This window comes from Lutzomyia longipalpis, chromosome 4 (genome assembly GCF_024334085.1).
Source record: "Lutzomyia longipalpis isolate SR_M1_2022 chromosome 4, ASM2433408v1".
Taxonomy (NCBI): domain Eukaryota; kingdom Metazoa; phylum Arthropoda; class Insecta; order Diptera; family Psychodidae; genus Lutzomyia; species Lutzomyia longipalpis.
In genome coordinates, this window is record NC_074710.1 from 14,264,210 (window position 1) to 14,285,868 (window position 21,659).

At 35.9% G+C, this 21,659-nt stretch overlaps 1 long non-coding RNA gene across 6 annotated transcripts; it reads right to left on the reverse strand.

The window, feature by feature from the left end:
• Positions 1-1,007: 1,007 nt before the first annotated feature.
• Positions 1,008-20,978, reverse strand: LOC129796606 (uncharacterized). 6 transcript variants are annotated; one of them, XR_008751237.1, is made up of 19 exons: positions 19,384-20,978; positions 18,853-19,137; positions 17,781-18,065; positions 16,709-16,993; positions 15,259-15,714; positions 14,720-15,004; positions 13,807-14,091; positions 12,734-13,018; positions 11,664-11,948; positions 10,593-10,877; positions 9,519-9,803; positions 8,448-8,732; positions 7,375-7,659; positions 6,302-6,586; positions 5,231-5,515; positions 4,158-4,442; positions 3,088-3,372; positions 2,017-2,301; positions 1,008-1,230 (listed from the first exon to the last, which is right to left on the reverse strand). It is a non-coding gene; the product is annotated as an uncharacterized LOC129796606 (long non-coding RNA). The 6 variants fall into 6 exon arrangements; XR_008751239.1 differs by lacking the exon at positions 16,709-16,993; XR_008751238.1 differs by lacking the exon at positions 15,259-15,714 and having other exon boundaries at positions 19,384-20,975.
• Between the last annotated feature and the right edge of the window lie 681 nt (positions 20,979-21,659).

Consider the following 21,659-nt stretch of genomic DNA (forward strand, 5'->3'; position numbering starts at 1 on the left):
AATTTTTTCATACTTCTTTTCAATATTTCAATGAAAAAGAAAATGAATTTTGAGGGGGTTTTTATGGGGGGATTTGAAAAAAAAATAAAAAAAAAGCATTAAAATCAAAATTTTCTCACCTTTCACGTGGTGGTACCGACGTGAAAATTTATGCATCTATTCACGCACACGGTGCACCGTTGTTGCTTTCTTCACAACTGGCATCTGTGGTCGATTCTGGCTTCTTCTCTTCCTGCGTCTCCGGCATAGAAGGCGTTTCAACTGTCTCCTGAGCAGCTTTCTCCACCTTATTGGGTTCACCACCTTCCTCAACTTGCTGCTTCTGTTGCTCCGGCTTCTGCTCTTGACCTTCTTTTTTCACCTTACTGACGGATTGAAATTCTCGTACAGCATTACGCGTCACCCTAAAATAGGAAGGAAATCAAATTTTTCATTACAATCGTATTTTTCGGTGAATTCGGCCCTGATAATTTGAAAATAATAAAAAGAAGTTTTGTAATAGGGGAGGATGGCCCAATTCAGACCTCATATTATTTTATTTTTATACGGCCAGTGCTTAATGTGGATAAGACTTTATATATAGACAATAACGAAAATAATTAAGGACTTAAATTAACATTCATGGTACTAAATAAAAAAAAATATTTATATTTTACACCATATTTTGTGAGCAGTCCAAATTAGGCTGTTCTTCCCTAATATATAACTTCTTCTTTTCAATATTTCAATAAAATCAATATTTTGATTTCTTTTTGTGGGGGGATTGAAAAAAAATAAAAAAAAAGCATTAAAATCAAAATTTTCTCACCTTTCACGTGGTGGTACCGACGTGAAAATTCATGCATCTATTCACGCACACGGTGCGTGAAAAGAAAGCATTGAATTTCCACACAAACACACCAAGGGTGTGTGGTGACGTAAGTGTCGCGAGTGGAGCAAAATTTTGGGGAATTTCGTAATTTTGGGGATATTTAAATAAATAGAGGCACTTTGGACATCTAACCGTTGTTGCTTTCTTCACAACTGGCATCTGTGGTCGATTCTGGCTTCTTCTCTTCCTGCGTCTCCGGCATAGAAGGCGTTTCAACTGTCTCCTGAGCAGCTTTCTCCACCTTATTGGGTTCACCACCTTCCTCAACTTGCTGCTTCTGTTGCTCCGGCTTCTGCTCTTGACCTTCTTTTTTCACCTTACTGACGGATTGAAATTCTCGTACAGCATTACGCGTCACCCTAAAATAGGAAGGAAATCAAATTTTTCATTACAATCGTATTTTTCGGTGAATTCGGCCCTGATAATTTGAAAATAATAAAAAGAAGTTTTGTAATAGGGGAGGATGGCCCAATTCAGACCTCATATTATTTTATTTTTATACGGCCAGTGCTTAATGTGGATAAGACTTTATATATAGACAATAACGAAAATAATTAAGGACTTAAATTAACATTCATGGTACTAAATAAAAAAAAAATATTTATATTTTACACCATATTTTGTGAGCAGTCCAAATTAGGCTGTTCTTCCCTAATATATAACTTCTTCTTTTCAATATTTCAATAAAATCAATATTTTGATTTCTTTTTGTGGGGGGATTGAAAAAAAATAAAAAAAGCATTAAAATCAAAATTTTCTCACCTTTCACGTGGTGGTACCGACGTGAAAATTCATGCATCTATTCACGCACACGGTGCGTGAAAAGAAAGCATTGAATTTCCACACAAACACACCAAGGGTGTGTGGTGACGTAAGTGTCGCGAGTGGAGCAAAATTTTGGGGAATTTCGTAATTTTGGGGATATTTAAATAAATAGAGGCACTTTGGACATCTACATTTTCCCCCCTTTCCACTCGTGAATTTTTTTTTTTTAATTTTATTCAATACTTTAGGTGAGCGAGGTGTCAAAAGAATTTTTTCATAGGCGTAAAAAGAGTGAATGAAAAAGAAAATGAATTTTCAGGGGGTGTTTGTGGGAGGATTTGAAAAAAATAAAAAAAGCATTATAATCAAAATTTTCTCACCTTTCACGTGGTGGTACCGACGTGAAAATTTATGCATCTATTCACGCACACGGTGCACCGTTGTTGCTTTCTTCACAACTGGCATCTGTGGTCGATTCTGGCTTCTTCTCTTCCTGCGTCTCCGGCATAGAAGGCGTTTCAACTGTCTCCTGAGCAGCTTTCTCCACCTTATTGGGTTCACCACCTTCCTCAACTTGCTGCTTCTGTTGCTCCGGCTTCTGCTCTTGACCTTCTTTTTTCACCTTACTGACGGATTGAAATTCTCGTACAGCATTACGCGTCACCCTAAAATAGGAAGGAAATCAAATTTTTCATTACAATCGTATTTTTCGGTGAATTCGGCCCTGATAATTTGAAAATAATAAAAAGAAGTTTTGTAATAGGGGAGGATGGCCCAATTCAGACCTCATATTATTTTATTTTTATACGGCCAGTGCTTAATGTGGATAAGACTTTATATATAGACAATAACGAAAATAATTAAGGACTTAAATTAACATTCATGGTACTAAATAAAAAAAAAATATTTATATTTTACACCATATTTTGTGAGCAGTCCAAATTAGGCTGTTCTTCCCTAATATATAACTTCTTCTTTTCAATATTTCAATAAAATCAATATTTTGATTTCTTTTTGTGGGGGGATTGAAAAAAAATAAAAAAAGCATTAAAATCAAAATTTTCTCACCTTTCACGTGGTGGTACCGACGTGAAAATTCATGCATCTATTCACGCACACGGTGCGTGAAAAGAAAGCATTGAATTTCCACACAAACACACCAAGGGTGTGTGGTGACGTAAGTGTCGCGAGTGGAGCAAAATTTTGGGGAATTTCGTAATTTTGGGGATATTTAAATAAATAGAGGCACTTTGGACATCTACATTTTCCCCCCTTTCCACTCGTGAAATTTTTTTTTTTAATTTTATTCAATACTTTAGGTGAGCGAGGTGTCAAAAGAATTTTTTCATAGGCGTAAAAAGAGTGAATGAAAAAGAAAATGAATTTTCAGGGGGTGTTTGTGGGAGGATTTGAAAAAAATAAAAAAAGCATTATAATCAAAATTTTCTCACCTTTCACGTGGTGGTACCGACGTGAAAATTTATGCATCTATTCACGCACACGGTGCACCGTTGTTGCTTTCTTCACAACTGGCATCTGTGGTCGATTCTGGCTTCTTCTCTTCCTGCGTCTCCGGCATAGAAGGCGTTTCAACTGTCTCCTGAGCAGCTTTCTCCACCTTATTGGGTTCACCACCTTCCTCAACTTGCTGCTTCTGTTGCTCCGGCTTCTGCTCTTGACCTTCTTTTTTCACCTTACTGACGGATTGAAATTCTCGTACAGCATTACGCGTCACCCTAAAATAGGAAGGAAATCAAATTTTTCATTACAATCGTATTTTTCGGTGAATTCGGCCCTGATAATTTGAAAATAATAAAAAGAAGTTTTGTAATAGGGGAGGATGGCCCAATTCAGACCTCATATTATTTTATTTTTATACGGCCAGTGCTTAATGTGGATAAGACTTTATATATAGACAATAACGAAAATAATTAAGGACTTAAATTAACATTCATGGTACTAAATAAAAAAAAAATATTTATATTTTACACCATATTTTGTGAGCAGTCCAAATTAGGCTGTTCTTCCCTAATATATAACTTCTTCTTTTCAATATTTCAATAAAATCAATATTTTGATTTCTTTTTGTGGGGGGATTGAAAAAAAATAAAAAAAGCATTAAAATCAAAATTTTCTCACCTTTCACGTGGTGGTACCGACGTGAAAATTCATGCATCTATTCACGCACACGGTGCGTGAAAAGAAAGCATTGAATTTCCACACAAACACACCAAGGGTGTGTGGTGACGTAAGTGTCGCGAGTGGAGCAAAATTTTGGGGAATTTCGTAATTTTGGGGATATTTAAATAAATAGAGGCACTTTGGACATCTACATTTTCCCCCCTTTCCACTCGTGAATTTTTTTTTTTAATTTTATTCAATACTTTAGGTGAGCGAGGTGTCAAAAGAATTTTTTCATAGGCGTAAAAAGAGTGAATGAAAAAGAAAATGAATTTTCAGGGGGTGTTTGTGGGAGGATTTGAAAAAAATAAAAAAAGCATTATAATCAAAATTTTCTCACCTTTCACGTGGTGGTACCGACGTGAAAATTTATGCATCTATTCACGCACACGGTGCACCGTTGTTGCTTTCTTCACAACTGGCATCTGTGGTCGATTCTGGCTTCTTCTCTTCCTGCGTCTCCGGCATAGAAGGCGTTTCAACTGTCTCCTGAGCAGCTTTCTCCACCTTATTGGGTTCACCACCTTCCTCAACTTGCTGCTTCTGTTGCTCCGGCTTCTGCTCTTGACCTTCTTTTTTCACCTTACTGACGGATTGAAATTCTCGTACAGCATTACGCGTCACCCTAAAATAGGAAGGAAATCAAATTTTTCATTACAATCGTATTTTTCGGTGAATTCGGCCCTGATAATTTGAAAATAATAAAAAGAAGTTTTGTAATAGGGGAGGATGGCCCAATTCAGACCTCATATTATTTTATTTTTATACGGCCAGTGCTTAATGTGGATAAGACTTTATATATAGACAATAACGAAAATAATTAAGGACTTAAATTAACATTCATGGTACTAAATAAAAAAAAAATATTTATATTTTACACCATATTTTGTGAGCAGTCCAAATTAGGCTGTTCTTCCCTAATATATAACTTCTTCTTTTCAATATTTCAATAAAATCAATATTTTGATTTCTTTTTGTGGGGGGATTGAAAAAAAATAAAAAAAAAGCATTAAAATCAAAATTTTCTCACCTTTCACGTGGTGGTACCGACGTGAAAATTCATGCATCTATTCACGCACACGGTGCGTGAAAAGAAAGCATTGAATTTCCACACAAACACACCAAGGGTGTGTGGTGACGTAAGTGTCGCGAGTGGAGCAAAATTTTGGGGAATTTCGTAATTTTGGGGATATTTAAATAAATAGAGGCACTTTGGACATCTACATTTTCCCCCCTTTCCACTCGTGAAATTTTTTTTTTTAATTTTATTCAATACTTTAGGTGAGCGAGGTGTCAAAAGAATTTTTTCATAGGCGTAAAAAGAGTGAATGAAAAAGAAAATGAATTTTCAGGGGGTGTTTGTGGGAGGATTTGAAAAAAATAAAAAAAGCATTATAATCAAAATTTTCTCACCTTTCACGTGGTGGTACCGACGTGAAAATTCATGCATCTATTCACGCACACGGTGCACCGTTGTTGCTTTCTTCACAACTGGCATCTGTGGTCGATTCTGGCTTCTTCTCTTCCTGCGTCTCCGGCATAGAAGGCGTTTCAACTGTCTCCTGAGCAGCTTTCTCCACCTTATTGGGTTCACCACCTTCCTCAACTTGCTGCTTCTGTTGTTCCGGCTTCTGCTCTTGACCTTCTTTTTTCACCTTACTGACGGATTGAAATTCTCGTACAGCATTACGCGTCACCCTAAAATAGGAAGGAAATCAAATTTTTCATTACAATCGTATTTTTCGGTGAATTCGGCCCTGATAATTTGAAAATAATAAAAAGAAGTTTTGTAATAGGGGAGGATGGCCCAATTCAGACCTCATATTATTTTATTTTTATACGGCCAGTGCTTAATGTGGATAAGACTTTATATATAGACAATAACGAAAATAATTAAGGACTTAAATTAACATTCATGGTACTAAATAAAAAAAAAATATTTATATTTTACACCATATTTTGTGAGCAGTCCAAATTAGGCTGTTCTTCCCTAATATATAACTTCTTCTTTTCAATATTTCAATAAAATCAATATTTTGATTTCTTTTTGTGGGGGGATTGAAAAAAAATAAAAAAAGCATTAAAATCAAAATTTTCTCACCTTTCACGTGGTGGTACCGACGTGAAAATTCATGCATCTATTCACGCACACGGTGCGTGAAAAGAAAGCATTGAATTTCCACACAAACACACCAAGGGTGTGTGGTGACGTAAGTGTCGCGAGTGGAGCAAAATTTTGGGGAATTTCGTAATTTTGGGGATATTTAAATAAATAGAGGCACTTTGGACATCTACATTTTCCCCCCTTTCCACTCGTGAAATTTTTTTTTTTAATTTTATTCAATACTTTAGGTGAGCGAGGTGTCAAAAGAATTTTTTCATAGGCGTAAAAAGAGTGAATGAAAAAGAAAATGAATTTTCAGGGGGTGTTTGTGGGAGGATTTGAAAAAAATAAAAAAAGCATTATAATCAAAATTTTCTCACCTTTCACGTGGTGGTACCGACGTGAAAATTTATGCATCTATTCACGCACACGGTGCACCGTTGTTGCTTTCTTCACAACTGGCATCTGTGGTCGATTCTGGCTTCTTCTCTTCCTGCGTCTCCGGCATAGAAGGCGTTTCAACTGTCTCCTGAGCAGCTTTCTCCACCTTATTGGGTTCACCACCTTCCTCAACTTGCTGCTTCTGTTGCTCCGGCTTCTGCTCTTGACCTTCTTTTTTCACCTTACTGACGGATTGAAATTCTCGTACAGCATTACGCGTCACCCTAAAATAGGAAGGAAATCAAATTTTTCATTACAATCGTATTTTTCGGTGAATTCGGCCCTGATAATTTGAAAATAATAAAAAGAAGTTTTGTAATAGGGGAGGATGGCCCAATTCAGACCTCATATTATTTTATTTTTATACGGCCAGTGCTTAATGTGGATAAGACTTTATATATAGACAATAACGAAAATAATTAAGGACTTAAATTAACATTCATGGTACTAAATAAAAAAAAAATATTTATATTTTACACCATATTTTGTGAGCAGTCCAAATTAGGCTGTTCTTCCCTAATATATAACTTCTTCTTTTCAATATTTCAATAAAATCAATATTTTGATTTCTTTTTGTGGGGGGATTGAAAAAAAATAAAAAAAAAGCATTAAAATCAAAATTTTCTCACCTTTCACGTGGTGGTACCGACGTGAAAATTCATGCATCTATTCACGCACACGGTGCGTGAAAAGAAAGCATTGAATTTCCACACAAACACACCAAGGGTGTGTGGTGACGTAAGTGTCGCGAGTGGAGCAAAATTTTGGGGAATTTCGTAATTTTGGGGATATTTAAATAAATAGAGGCACTTTGGACATCTACATTTTCCCCCCTTTCCACTCGTGAAATTTTTTTTTTTAATTTTATTCAATACTTTAGGTGAGCGAGGTGTCAAAAGAATTTTTTCATAGGCGTAAAAAGAGTGAATGAAAAAGAAAATGAATTTTCAGGGGGTGTTTGTGGGAGGATTTGAAAAAAATAAAAAAAGCATTATAATCAAAATTTTCTCACCTTTCACGTGGTGGTACCGACGTGAAAATTTATGCATCTATTCACGCACACGGTGCACCGTTGTTGCTTTCTTCACAACTGGCATCTGTGGTCGATTCTGGCTTCTTCTCTTCCTGCGTCTCCGGCATAGAAGGCGTTTCAACTGTCTCCTGAGCAGCTTTCTCCACCTTATTGGGTTCACCACCTTCCTCAACTTGCTGCTTCTGTTGCTCCGGCTTCTGCTCTTGACCTTCTTTTTTCACCTTACTGACGGATTGAAATTCTCGTACAGCATTACGCGTCACCCTAAAATAGGAAGGAAATCAAATTTTTCATTACAATCGTATTTTTCGGTGAATTCGGCCCTGATAATTTGAAAATAATAAAAAGAAGTTTTGTAATAGGGGAGGATGGCCCAATTCAGACCTCATATTATTTTATTTTTATACGGCCAGTGCTTAATGTGGATAAGACTTTATATATAGACAATAACGAAAATAATTAAGGACTTAAATTAACATTCATGGTACTAAATAAAAAAAAAATATTTATATTTTACACCATATTTTGTGAGCAGTCCAAATTAGGCTGTTCTTCCCTAATATATAACTTCTTCTTTTCAATATTTCAATAAAATCAATATTTTGATTTCTTTTTGTGGGGGGATTGAAAAAAAATAAAAAAAAAGCATTAAAATCAAAATTTTCTCACCTTTCACGTGGTGGTACCGACGTGAAAATTCATGCATCTATTCACGCACACGGTGCGTGAAAAGAAAGCATTGAATTTCCACACAAACACACCAAGGGTGTGTGGTGACGTAAGTGTCGCGAGTGGAGCAAAATTTTGGGGAATTTCGTAATTTTGGGGATATTTAAATAAATAGAGGCACTTTGGACATCTACATTTTCCCCCCTTTCCACTCGTGAAATTTTTTTTTTTAATTTTATTCAATACTTTAGGTGAGCGAGGTGTCAAAAGAATTTTTTCATAGGCGTAAAAAGAGTGAATGAAAAAGAAAATGAATTTTCAGGGGGTGTTTGTGGGAGGATTTGAAAAAAATAAAAAAAGCATTATAATCAAAATTTTCTCACCTTTCACGTGGTGGTACCGACGTGAAAATTTATGCATCTATTCACGCACACGGTGCACCGTTGTTGCTTTCTTCACAACTGGCATCTGTGGTCGATTCTGGCTTCTTCTCTTCCTGCGTCTCCGGCATAGAAGGCGTTTCAACTGTCTCCTGAGCAGCTTTCTCCACCTTATTGGGTTCACCACCTTCCTCAACTTGCTGCTTCTGTTGCTCCGGCTTCTGCTCTTGACCTTCTTTTTTCACCTTACTGACGGATTGAAATTCTCGTACAGCATTACGCGTCACCCTAAAATAGGAAGGAAATCAAATTTTTCATTACAATCGTATTTTTCGGTGAATTCGGCCCTGATAATTTGAAAATAATAAAAAGAAGTTTTGTAATAGGGGAGGATGGCCCAATTCAGACCTCATATTATTTTATTTTTATACGGCCAGTGCTTAATGTGGATAAGACTTTATATATAGACAATAACGAAAATAATTAAGGACTTAAATTAACATTCATGGTACTAAATAAAAAAAAAATATTTATATTTTACACCATATTTTGTGAGCAGTCCAAATTAGGCTGTTCTTCCCTAATATATAACTTCTTCTTTTCAATATTTCAATAAAATCAATATTTTGATTTCTTTTTGTGGGGGGATTGAAAAAAAATAAAAAAAGCATTAAAATCAAAATTTTCTCACCTTTCACGTGGTGGTACCGACGTGAAAATTCATGCATCTATTCACGCACACGGTGCGTGAAAAGAAAGCATTGAATTTCCACACAAACACACCAAGGGTGTGTGGTGACGTAAGTGTCGCGAGTGGAGCAAAATTTTGGGGAATTTCGTAATTTTGGGGATATTTAAATAAATAGAGGCACTTTGGACATCTACATTTTCCCCCCTTTCCACTCGTGAAATTTTTTTTTTTAATTTTATTCAATACTTTAGGTGAGCGAGGTGTCAAAAGAATTTTTTCATAGGCGTAAAAAGAGTGAATGAAAAAGAAAATGAATTTTCAGGGGGTGTTTGTGGGAGGATTTGAAAAAAATAAAAAAAGCATTATAATCAAAATTTTCTCACCTTTCACGTGGTGGTACCGACGTGAAAATTTATGCATCTATTCACGCACACGGTGCACCGTTGTTGCTTTCTTCACAACTGGCATCTGTGGTCGATTCTGGCTTCTTCTCTTCCTGCGTCTCCGGCATAGAAGGCGTTTCAACTGTCTCCTGAGCAGCTTTCTCCACCTTATTGGGTTCACCACCTTCCTCAACTTGCTGCTTCTGTTGCTCCGGCTTCTGCTCTTGACCTTCTTTTTTCACCTTACTGACGGATTGAAATTCTCGTACAGCATTACGCGTCACCCTAAAATAGGAAGGAAATCAAATTTTTCATTACAATCGTATTTTTCGGTGAATTCGGCCCTGATAATTTGAAAATAATAAAAAGAAGTTTTGTAATAGGGGAGGATGGCCCAATTCAGACCTCATATTATTTTATTTTTATACGGCCAGTGCTTAATGTGGATAAGACTTTATATATAGACAATAACGAAAATAATTAAGGACTTAAATTAACATTCATGGTACTAAATAAAAAAAAAATATTTATATTTTACACCATATTTTGTGAGCAGTCCAAATTAGGCTGTTCTTCCCTAATATATAACTTCTTCTTTTCAATATTTCAATAAAATCAATATTTTGATTTCTTTTTGTGGGGGGATTGAAAAAAAATAAAAAAAAAGCATTAAAATCAAAATTTTCTCACCTTTCACGTGGTGGTACCGACGTGAAAATTCATGCATCTATTCACGCACACGGTGCGTGAAAAGAAAGCATTGAATTTCCACACAAACACACCAAGGGTGTGTGGTGACGTAAGTGTCGCGAGTGGAGCAAAATTTTGGGGAATTTCGTAATTTTGGGGATATTTAAATAAATAGAGGCACTTTGGACATCTACATTTTCCCCCCTTTCCACTCGTGAAATTTTTTTTTTTTAATTTTATTCAATACTTTAGGTGAGCGAGGTGTCAAAAGAATTTTTTCATAGGCGTAAAAAGAGTGAATGAAAAAGAAAATGAATTTTCAGGGGGTGTTTGTGGGAGGATTTGAAAAAAATAAAAAAAGCATTATAATCAAAATTTTCTCACCTTTCACGTGGTGGTACCGACGTGAAAATTTATGCATCTATTCACGCACACGGTGCACCGTTGTTGCTTTCTTCACAACTGGCATCTGTGGTCGATTCTGGCTTCTTCTCTTCCTGCGTCTCCGGCATAGAAGGCGTTTCAACTGTCTCCTGAGCAGCTTTCTCCACCTTATTGGGTTCACCACCTTCCTCAACTTGCTGCTTCTGTTGCTCCGGCTTCTGCTCTTGACCTTCTTTTTTCACCTTACTGACGGATTGAAATTCTCGTACAGCATTACGCGTCACCCTAAAATAGGAAGGAAATCAAATTTTTCATTACAATCGTATTTTTCGGTGAATTCGGCCCTGATAATTTGAAAATAATAAAAAGAAGTTTTGTAATAGGGGAGGATGGCCCAATTCAGACCTCATATTATTTTATTTTTATACGGCCAGTGCTTAATGTGGATAAGACTTTATATATAGACAATAACGAAAATAATTAAGGACTTAAATTAACATTCATGGTACTAAATAAAAAAAAAATATTTATATTTTACACCATATTTTGTGAGCAGTCCAAATTAGGCTGTTCTTCCCTAATATATAACTTCTTCTTTTCAATATTTCAATAAAATCAATATTTTGATTTCTTTTTGTGGGGGGATTGAAAAAAAATAAAAAAAGCATTAAAATCAAAATTTTCTCACCTTTCACGTGGTGGTACCGACGTGAAAATTCATGCATCTATTCACGCACACGGTGCGTGAAAAGAAAGCATTGAATTTCCACACAAACACACCAAGGGTGTGTGGTGACGTAAGTGTCGCGAGTGGAGCAAAATTTTGGGGAATTTCGTAATTTTGGGGATATTTAAATAAATAGAGGCACTTTGGACATCTACATTTTCCCCCCTTTCCACTCGTGAAATTTTTTTTTTTAATTTTATTCAATACTTTAGGTGAGCGAGGTGTCAAAAGAATTTTTTCATAGGCGTAAAAAGAGTGAATGAAAAAGAAAATGAATTTTCAGGGGGTGTTTGTGGGAGGATTTGAAAAAAATAAAAAAAGCATTATAATCAAAATTTTCTCACCTTTCACGTGGTGGTACCGACGTGAAAATTTATGCATCTATTCACGCACACGGTGCACCGTTGTTGCTTTCTTCACAACTGGCATCTGTGGTCGATTCTGGCTTCTTCTCTTCCTGCGTCTCCGGCATAGAAGGCGTTTCAACTGTCTCCTGAGCAGCTTTCTCCACCTTATTGGGTTCACCACCTTCCTCAACTTGCTGCTTCTGTTGCTCCGGCTTCTGCTCTTGACCTTCTTTTTTCACCTTACTGACGGATTGAAATTCTCGTACAGCATTACGCGTCACCCTAAAATAGGAAGGAAATCAAATTTTTCATTACAATCGTATTTTTCGGTGAATTCGGCCCTGATAATTTGAAAATAATAAAAAGAAGTTTTGTAATAGGGGAGGATGGCCCAATTCAGACCTCATATTATTTTATTTTTATACGGCCAGTGCTTAATGTGGATAAGACTTTATATATAGACAATAACGAAAATAATTAAGGACTTAAATTAACATTCATGGTACTAAATAAAAAAAAAAATTTATATTTTACACCATATTTTGTGAGCAGTCCAAATTAGGCTGTTCTTCCCTAATATATAACTTCTTCTTTTCAATATTTCAATAAAATCAATATTTTGATTTCTTTTTGTGGGGGGATTGAAAAAAAATAAAAAAAGCATTAAAATCAAAATTTTCTCACCTTTCACGTGGTGGTACCGACGTGAAAATTCATGCATCTATTCACGCACACGGTGCGTGAAAAGAAAGCATTGAATTTCCACACAAACACACCAAGGGTGTGTGGTGACGTAAGTGTCGCGAGTGGAGCAAAATTTTGGGGAATTTCGTAATTTTGGGGATATTTAAATAAATAGAGGCACTTTGGACATCTACATTTTCCCCCCTTTCCACTCGTGAAATTTTTTTTTTTAATTTTATTCAATACTTTAGGTGAGCGAGGTGTCAAAAGAATTTTTTCATAGGCGTAAAAAGAGTGAATGAAAAAGAAAATGAATTTTCAGGGGGTGTTTGTGGGAGGATTTGAAAAAAATAAAAAAAGCATTATAATCAAAATTTTCTCACCTTTCACGTGGTGGTACCGACGTGAAAATTTATGCATCTATTCACGCACACGGTGCACCGTTGTTGCTTTCTTCACAACTGGCATCTGTGGTCGATTCTGGCTTCTTCTCTTCCTGCGTCTCCGGCATAGAAGGCGTTTCAACTGTCTCCTGAGCAGCTTTCTCCACCTTATTGGGTTCACCACCTTCCTCAACTTGCTGCTTCTGTTGTTCCGGCTTCTGCTCTTGACCTTCTTTTTTCACCTTACTGACGGATTGAAATTCTCGTACAGCATTACGCGTCACCCTAAAATAGGAAGGAAATCAAATTTTTCATTACAATCGTATTTTTCGGTGAATTCGGCCCTGATAATTTGAAAATAATAAAAAGAAGTTTTGTAATAGGGGAGGATGGCCCAATTCAGACCTCATATTATTTTATTTTTATACGGCCAGTGCTTAATGTGGATAAGACTTTATATATAGACAATAACGAAAATAATTAAGGACTTAAATTAACATTCATGGTACTAAATAAAAAAAAAATATTTATATTTTACACCATATTTTGTGAGCAGTCCAAATTAGGCTGTTCTTCCCTAATATATAACTTCTTCTTTTCAATATTTCAATAAAATCAATATTTTGATTTCTTTTTGTGGGGGGATTGAAAAAAAATAAAAAAAAAGCATTAAAATCAAAATTTTCTCACCTTTCACGTGGTGGTACCGACGTGAAAATTCATGCATCTATTCACGCACACGGTGCGTGAAAAGAAAGCATTGAATTTCCACACAAACACACCAAGGGTGTGTGGTGACGTAAGTGTCGCGAGTGGAGCAAAATTTTGGGGAATTTCGTAATTTTGGGGATATTTAAATAAATAGAGGCACTTTGGACATCTACATTTTCCCCCCTTTCCACTCGTGAAATTTTTTTTTTTAATTTTATTCAATACTTTAGGTGAGCGAGGTGTCAAAAGAATTTTTTCATAGGCGTAAAAAGAGTGAATGAAAAAGAAAATGAATTTTCAGGGGGTGTTTGTGGGAGGATTTGAAAAAAATAAAAAAAGCATTATAATCAAAATTTTCTCACCTTTCACGTGGTGGTACCGACGTGAAAATTCATGCATCTATTCACGCACACGGTGCACCGTTGTTGCTTTCTTCACAACTGGCATCTGTGGTCGATTCTGACTTCTTCTCTTCCTGCGTCTCCGGCATAGAAGGCGTTTCAACTGTCTCCTGAGCAGCTTTCTCCACCTTATTGGGTTCACCACCTTCCTCAACTTGCTGCTTCTGTTGCTCCGGCTTCTGCTCTTGACCTTCTTTTTTCACCTTACTGACGGATTGAAATTCTCGTACAGCATTACGCGTCACCCTAAGACTTTATATATAGACAATAACGAAAATAATTAAGGACTTAAATTAACATTCATGGTACTAAATAAAAAAAAAATATTTATATTTTACACCATATTTTGTGAGCAGTCCAAATTAGGCTGTTCTTCCCTAATATATAACTTCTTCTTTTCAATATTTCAATAAAATCAATATTTTGATTTCTTTTTGTGGGGGGATTGAAAAAAAAATAAAAAAAAAGCATTAAAATCTAAATTTTATTAGCTTTCACGTAGTGGTACCGACGTGAAAATTCATGCATCTATTCACGCACACGGTGCGTGAAAAGAAAGCATTGAATTTCCACACAAACACACCAAGGGTGTGTGGTGACGTAAGTGTCGCGAGTGGAGCAAAATTTTGGGGAATTTCGTAATTTTGGGGATATTTAAATAAATAGAGGCACTTTGGACATCTACATTTTCCCCCCTTTCCACTCGTGAAATTTTTTTTTTTAATTTTATTCAATACTTTAGGTGAGCGAGGTGTCAAAAGAATTTTTTCATAGGCGTAAAAAGAGTGAATGAAAAAGAAAATGAATTTTCAGGGGGTGTTTGTGGGAGGATTTGAAAAAAATAAAAAAAGCATTATAATCAAAATTTTCTCACCTTTCACGTGGTGGTACCGACGTGAAAATTCATGCATCTATTCACGCACACGGTGCACCGTTGTTGCTTTCTTCACAACTGGCATCTGTGGTCGATTCTGACTTCTTCTCTTCCTGCGTCTCCGGCATTGAAGGCGTTTCAACTGTCTCCTGAGCAGCTTTCTCCACCTTATTGGGTTCACCACCTTCCTCAACTTGCTGCTTCTGTTGCTCCGGCTTCTGCTCTTGACCTTTTTTTTTCACCTTACTGACGGATTGAAATTCTCGTACAGCATTACGCATCACCCTAAAATAGAAAAAAAATCAAAATTTGAAATTACAAAATTAATTATTTGAATAATAATAATTCAATGAAAAGTCCTAAATATTTAGTAACAAACTTCTCTCACTCTCTATTCAAGAATTCTTTAAAGAGAAAAAGATCTTTCTTTTTCAACAAATTAACTCAAGAGTTCTGTTCTTTCACTTTGAATTTCTTAAAGTTCTCAAAAGTTCTTAAGAATAAATTTTTTTCTAAAAAAATCTTTCACAGAAACTTACGTGAAATCCTCAAAGTTTATCTGCTCTGGAAGCGTCTCTTGTTTGTCTTCCGGGACACTGATTTAATTGGCTGCTTCTCCGGATCAGAAATGACAATCAAGGAGATCCGTTAATTCCTTCTTGTCATCCTCCTTGAGTTCCCGCAGCCCTGCAATGGCATCTTTAATACCACCGCGTTGCTCCTTCCCCTAGATGTCCTGCAACTTTGTCATGCCGAAGTTCTGTTCCGCAAGGTCACATCGAATGTTGACATCCCTCACATGATGGTATAGAAAATTGTCTTCCTGGAACATCTCTTCAATTGTCGTTGCCATTCTCGTGATAACACAGTGGAAAACAACTGTTCGCACTTTCACCGTTGTTGCTTTCTTCACAACTGGCATCTGTGGTTGATTCTGGCTTCTTCTCTTCCTGCGTCTCCGGCATAGAAGGCGTTTCAACTGTCTCCTGGAAGATCTGTGGATGAGAAAATAATAGAAAGTGAGGTTATGGGAATTTCACAATGAGCAAAAATTATTGCAAAAATAATTTTCTCACTGAATTTCACCGGAAAAGCGTTTAATGGAAATCAATGGGGTAATAAATATATAAATAAGATGTGATTAGCTATAAGGAACTACGAAAAATGAACTTTTCTTTCCGTGGAAAAGCAAACAAACTGCCACGGCGGATGAACAGCTACTAGCGCCAATAGTTTAATCTTATTTTTCGGTGAATTCGGCCCTGATAATTTGAAAATAATAAAAAGAAGTTTTGTAATAGGGGAGGATGGCCCAATTCAGACCTCATATTATTTTATTTTTATACGGCCAGTGCTTAATGTGGATAAGACTTTATATATAGACAATAACGAAAATAATTAAGGACTTAAATTAACATTCATGGTACTAAATAAAAAAAAAAATATTTATATTTTACACCATATTTTGTGAGCAGTCCAAATTAGGCTGTTCTTCCCTAATATATAACTTCTTCTTTTCAATATTTCAATAAAATCAATATTTTGATTTCTTTTTGTGGGGGGATTGAAAAAAAATAAAAGAAAGCATTAAAATCAAAATTTTCTCACCTTTCACGTAGTGGTACCGACGTGAAAATTCATGCATCTATTCACGCACACGGTGCGTGAAAAGAAAGCATTGAATTTCCACACAAACACACCAAGGGTGTGTGGTGACGTAAGTGTCGCGAGTGGAGCAAAATTTTGGGGAATTTCGTAATTTTGGGGATATTTAAATAAATAGAGGCACTTTGGACATCTACATTTTCCCCCCTTTCCACTCGTGAAATTTTTTTTTTATTTTATTCAATACTTTAGGTGAGCGAGGTGTCAAAAGAATTTTTTCATAGGCGTAAAAAGAGTGAATGAAAAAGAAAATGAATTTTCAGGGGGTGTTTGAGGGAGGATTTGAAAAAAATAAAAAAAGCATTATAATCAAAATTTTCTCACCTTTCACGTGGTGGTATCGACGTGAAAATTCATGCATCTATTCACGCACACGGTGCACCGTTGTTGCTTTCTTCACAACTGGCATCTGTGGTCGATTCTGGCTTCTTCTCTTCCTGCGTCTCCGGCATAGAAGGCGTTTCAACTGTCTCCTGAGCAGCTTTCTCCACCTTATTGGGTTCACCACCTTCCTCAACTTGCTGCTTCTGTTGCTCCGGCTTCTGCTCTTGACCTTCTTTTTTCACCTTACTGACGGATTGAAATTCTCGTACAGCATTACGCGTCACCCTAAAATAGGAAGGAAATCAAATTTTTCATTACAATCGTATTTTTCGGTGAATTCGGCCCTGATAATTTGAAAATAATAAAAAGAAGTTTTGTAATAGGGGAGGATGGCCCAATTCAGACCTCATATTATTTTATTTTTATACGGCCAGTGCTTAATGTGGATAAGACTTTATATATAGACAATAACGAAAATAATTAAGGACTTAAATTAACATTCATGGTACTAAATAAAAAAAAAATATTTATATTTTACACCATATTTTGTGAGCAGTCCAAATTAGGCTGTTCTTCCCTAATATATAACTTCTTCTTTTCAATATTTCAATAAAATCAATATTTTGATTTCTTTTTGTGGGGGGATTGAAAAAAATAAAAAAAAGCATTAAAATCTAAATTTTATTAGCTTTCACGTAGTGGTACCGACGTGAAAATTCATGCATCTATTCACGCACACGGTGCGTGAAAAGAAAGCATTGAATTTCCACAAAAACACACCAAGGGTGTGTGGTGACGTAAGTGTCGCGAGTGGAGCAAAATTTTGGGGAATTTCGTAATTTTGGGGATATTTAAATAAATAGAGGCACTTTGGACATCTACATTTTCCCCCCTTTCCACTCGTGAAATTTTTTTTTTTAATTTTATTCAATACTTTAGGTGAGCGAGGTGTCAAAAGAATTTTTTCATAGGCGTAAAAAGAGTGAATGAAAAAGAAAATGAATTTTCAGGGGGTGTTTGTGGGAGGATTTGAAAAAAATAAAAAAAAGCATTATAATCAAAATTTTCTCACCTTTCACGTGGTGGTACCGACGTGAAAATTCATGCATCTATTCACGCACACGGTGCACCGTTGTTGCTTTCTTCACAACTGGCATCTGTGGTCGATTCTGGCTTCTTCTCTTCCTGCGTCTCCGGCATAGAAGGCGTTTCAACTGTCTCCTGAGCAGCTTTCTCCACCTTATTGGGTTCACCACCTTCCTCAACTTGCTGCTTCTGTTGCTCCGGCTTCTGCTCTTGACCTTCTTTTTTCACCTTACTGACGGATTGAAATTCTCGTACAGCATTACGCGTCACCCTAAAATAGGAAGGAAATCAAATTTTTCATTACAATCGTATTTTTCGGTGAATTCGGCCCTGATAATTTGAAAATAATGAAAAGAAGTTTTGTAATAGGGGAGGATGGCCCAATTCAGACCTCATATTATTTTATTTTTATACGGCCAGTGCTTAATGTGGATAAGACTTTATATATAGACAATAACGAAAATAATTAAGGACTTAAATTAACATTCATGGTACTAAATAAAAAAAAAATATTTATATTTTACACCATATTTTGTGAGCAGTCCAAATTAGGCTGTTCTTCCCTAATATATAACTTCTTCTTTTCAATATTTCAATAAAATCAATATTTTGATTTCTTTTTGTGGGGGGATTGAAAAAAATAAAAAAAAGCATTAAAATCTAAATTTTATTAGCTTTCACGTAGTGGTACCGACGTGAAAATTCATGCATCTATTCACGCACACGGTGCGTGAAAAGAAAGCATTGAATTTCCACAAAAACACACCAAGGGTGTGTGGTGACGTAAGTGTCGCGAGTGGAGCAAAATTTTGGGGAATTTCGTAATTTTGGGGATATTTAAATAAATAGAGGCACTTTGGACATCTACATTTTCCCCCCTTTCCACTCGTGAATTTTTTTTATTTTAATTTTATTCAATACTTTAGGTGAGCGAGGTGTCAAAAGAATTTTTTCATAGGCGTAAAAAGAGTGAATGAAAAAGAAAATGAATTTTCAGGGGGTGTTTGTGGGAGGATTTGAAAAAAATAAAAAAAGCATTATAATCAAAATTTTCTCACCTTTCACGTGGTGGTACCGACGTGAAAATTCATGCATCTATTCACGCACACGGTGCACCGTTGTTGCTTTCTTCACAACTGGCATCTGTGGTCGATTCTGGCTTCTTCTCTTCCTGCGTCTCCGGCATAGAAGGCGTTTCAACTGTCTCCTGAGCAGCTTTCTCCACCTTATTGGGTTCACCACCTTCCTCAACTTGCTGCTTCTGTTGCTCCGGCTTCTGCTCTTGACCTTCTTTTTTCACCTTACTGACGGATTGAAATTCTCGTACAGCATTACGCGTCACCCTAAAATAGGAAGGAAATCAAAATTTGAAATTACAAAATTAATTATTTGAATAATAATAGTTCAATGAAAAGTCCTAAATATTTAGTAACAAACTTCTCTCACTCTCTATTCAAGAATTCTTTAAAGAGAAAAAAATCTTTCTTTTTCAAGAAATTAACTCAAGAGTTTCACTTTGAATTTCTTAAAGTTCTCAAAAGTTCTTAAGAATAAATTTTTTTCTAAAAAAATCTTTCACAGAAACTTACGTGAAATCCTCAAAGTTTATCTGCTCTGGAAGCGTCTCTTGTTTGTCTTCCGGGACACTGATTTAATTGGCTGCTTCTCCGGATCAGAAATGACAATCAAGGAGATCCGTTAATTCCTTCTTGTCATCCTCCTTGAGTTCCCGCAGCCCTGCAATGGCATCTTTAATACCACCGCGTTGCTCCTTCCCCTAGATGTCCTGCAACTTTGTCATGCCGAAGTTCTGTTCCACAAGGTCACATCGAATGTTGACATCCCTCACACGATGGTATAGAAAATTGTCTTCCTGGCGGTTTTCTTCAATTGTCGTTGCCATTCTCGTGATAACACAGTGAAAGACACCTGTTTGCACCTTCACCGTTGTTGCTTCCTTCACAACTGGCATCAGTGGTCGATTCTGGCTTCTTCTCTTATCAGTTTATCTTCCATCACACAATCATCTTATTATATACAAGATAATAAAAGAAAAACATACTTACATTGCCAATTTCCACAAAAAATTGTGATTTTTTTTTGTTTTAATATTTTACGGCCGCGCACATCATATCCATAGGGCCTTCACAGCATCAGCGTTTCACCTTTTTTGCACTTTTTTTTCACAAACACTAGCGCCGTGCCGAAATTTTGCGGAAACACCAATTTTGCACATAATTTTTATTTTTCCAAATTTTCTTTCAGAAAAAGGAGAAAAACTATATAAATGCATCAAAAAGTCTTATATAAAGGTCAAGAAAATAGAATTTCATCTCTAAAACATAAATTTTTGCATAAAATTGATAAAATCCATAAAACATACTTATTAACATGTCTTATGACACGTTATACGTAAGTCATATGAGATATCTCTAACCTCCGATTGCAAAAATAACAAATTATGTGTATAATAAATTATACAAACACAAAGATTAAAAACTTAATTATTTATAAAAATTGTAATAAAAATGTAGACTCACCACTAATTGCATGTATCACGTCTTTCACTAATTCACTTATTTTAATAGTTTTTTATATTTTTAAAGTCTTTTTCACAATTTTTGAGGAATTTTTACTCGCGAGAGCTCTTTAGAAGAATCGATTCGTTTCAAAGGTGAAAAAACAATGTTCAATATTTCATGGGTCACTTATAATTTTAGTTTCAAATTTTCTTTTAATATTTCACGAACAAAAATTAATTATAAAATAAAACACCACAAAATCATTTTAAATATAACCACCCTGTCTTTCAATGGGAGGGTTGGTATATATTTATGGCGCCCAACATAATCGAACTAACTGCTTATGAAGAAGAAATTAAAATACAAAAATAAAGTTGCAGGATAATATGGCAGAGGAATCTAGAAAGGAAAGAGTTAACAAAATTAAACTCTTGGAAAAGACATTGAGTTCCACACGAGCCAAAACTTGGGCGGAAAATCCACACCTGAAGAATGAGAAAAGAGACAACAAGGTCCACCATCTCAAGGGTATTCGGTTGGATCTGGAAGGAGGGAACACAGTCAACATCTCGTTCCAAGAACCACAGTGAAACTTCAGGACGAATCCCGATAATTTCCCGGAAAATCTTTATAAAGAAAAGAATTTTCACCGAAAAATCAGACAAAGCTGATCTTCCCGCGGGGGGGGGGGGGGGGGGTTACTAAAGAACCATAATAAAGTCGCAATGGACGCGAGAGGTCTCGTGCTATACAAAGAAAAGCTTACCAAGGATATCAGTAACTACCATTAAGCAGATGGAATTGAAAGAGAATGCAAAACTCTTCCTATCAGATATCCTTGCGTACGATTGAAACCACGAAGCGCAGTGGACGTGATTTATTTCGCCGCGATTAAATTTCAGTCAAAGTGAAGAAAAGTGTAGAATAAATTAAGAATCAGTGAATATTAATATAACCAGAATTTAAATACTATTGTGAATTAAATAATTATTAAAAAAAATCCAGGTGTGAAGAAGTGTTTAAATGCCATCCCCGAAAAAGAAAGCGATCAGAAAAGCCAAACGCGCAGAAGTAAAACGTGAAAAGCGCATGGCAGAGAATTACGTAAGGGCAAAAGAAGCACGTAGAGACGATTTTTTAAAGCAAAGAACCATGGACAGTGAAGTGAGCACGGATGAAGATAAATACATGAGCCCAGGAAATGATGAGGAAAATTATGCTAGTTCGAGCATGGAAATCTTGAACAAGGGACAAGATGCCCAATGCCAAATTGACCAAGTGATGGCGGATGGAACCGGAAAATCCATGGCTGTGGATAATTTCAAAGGTTTTGTAGAGCCAGA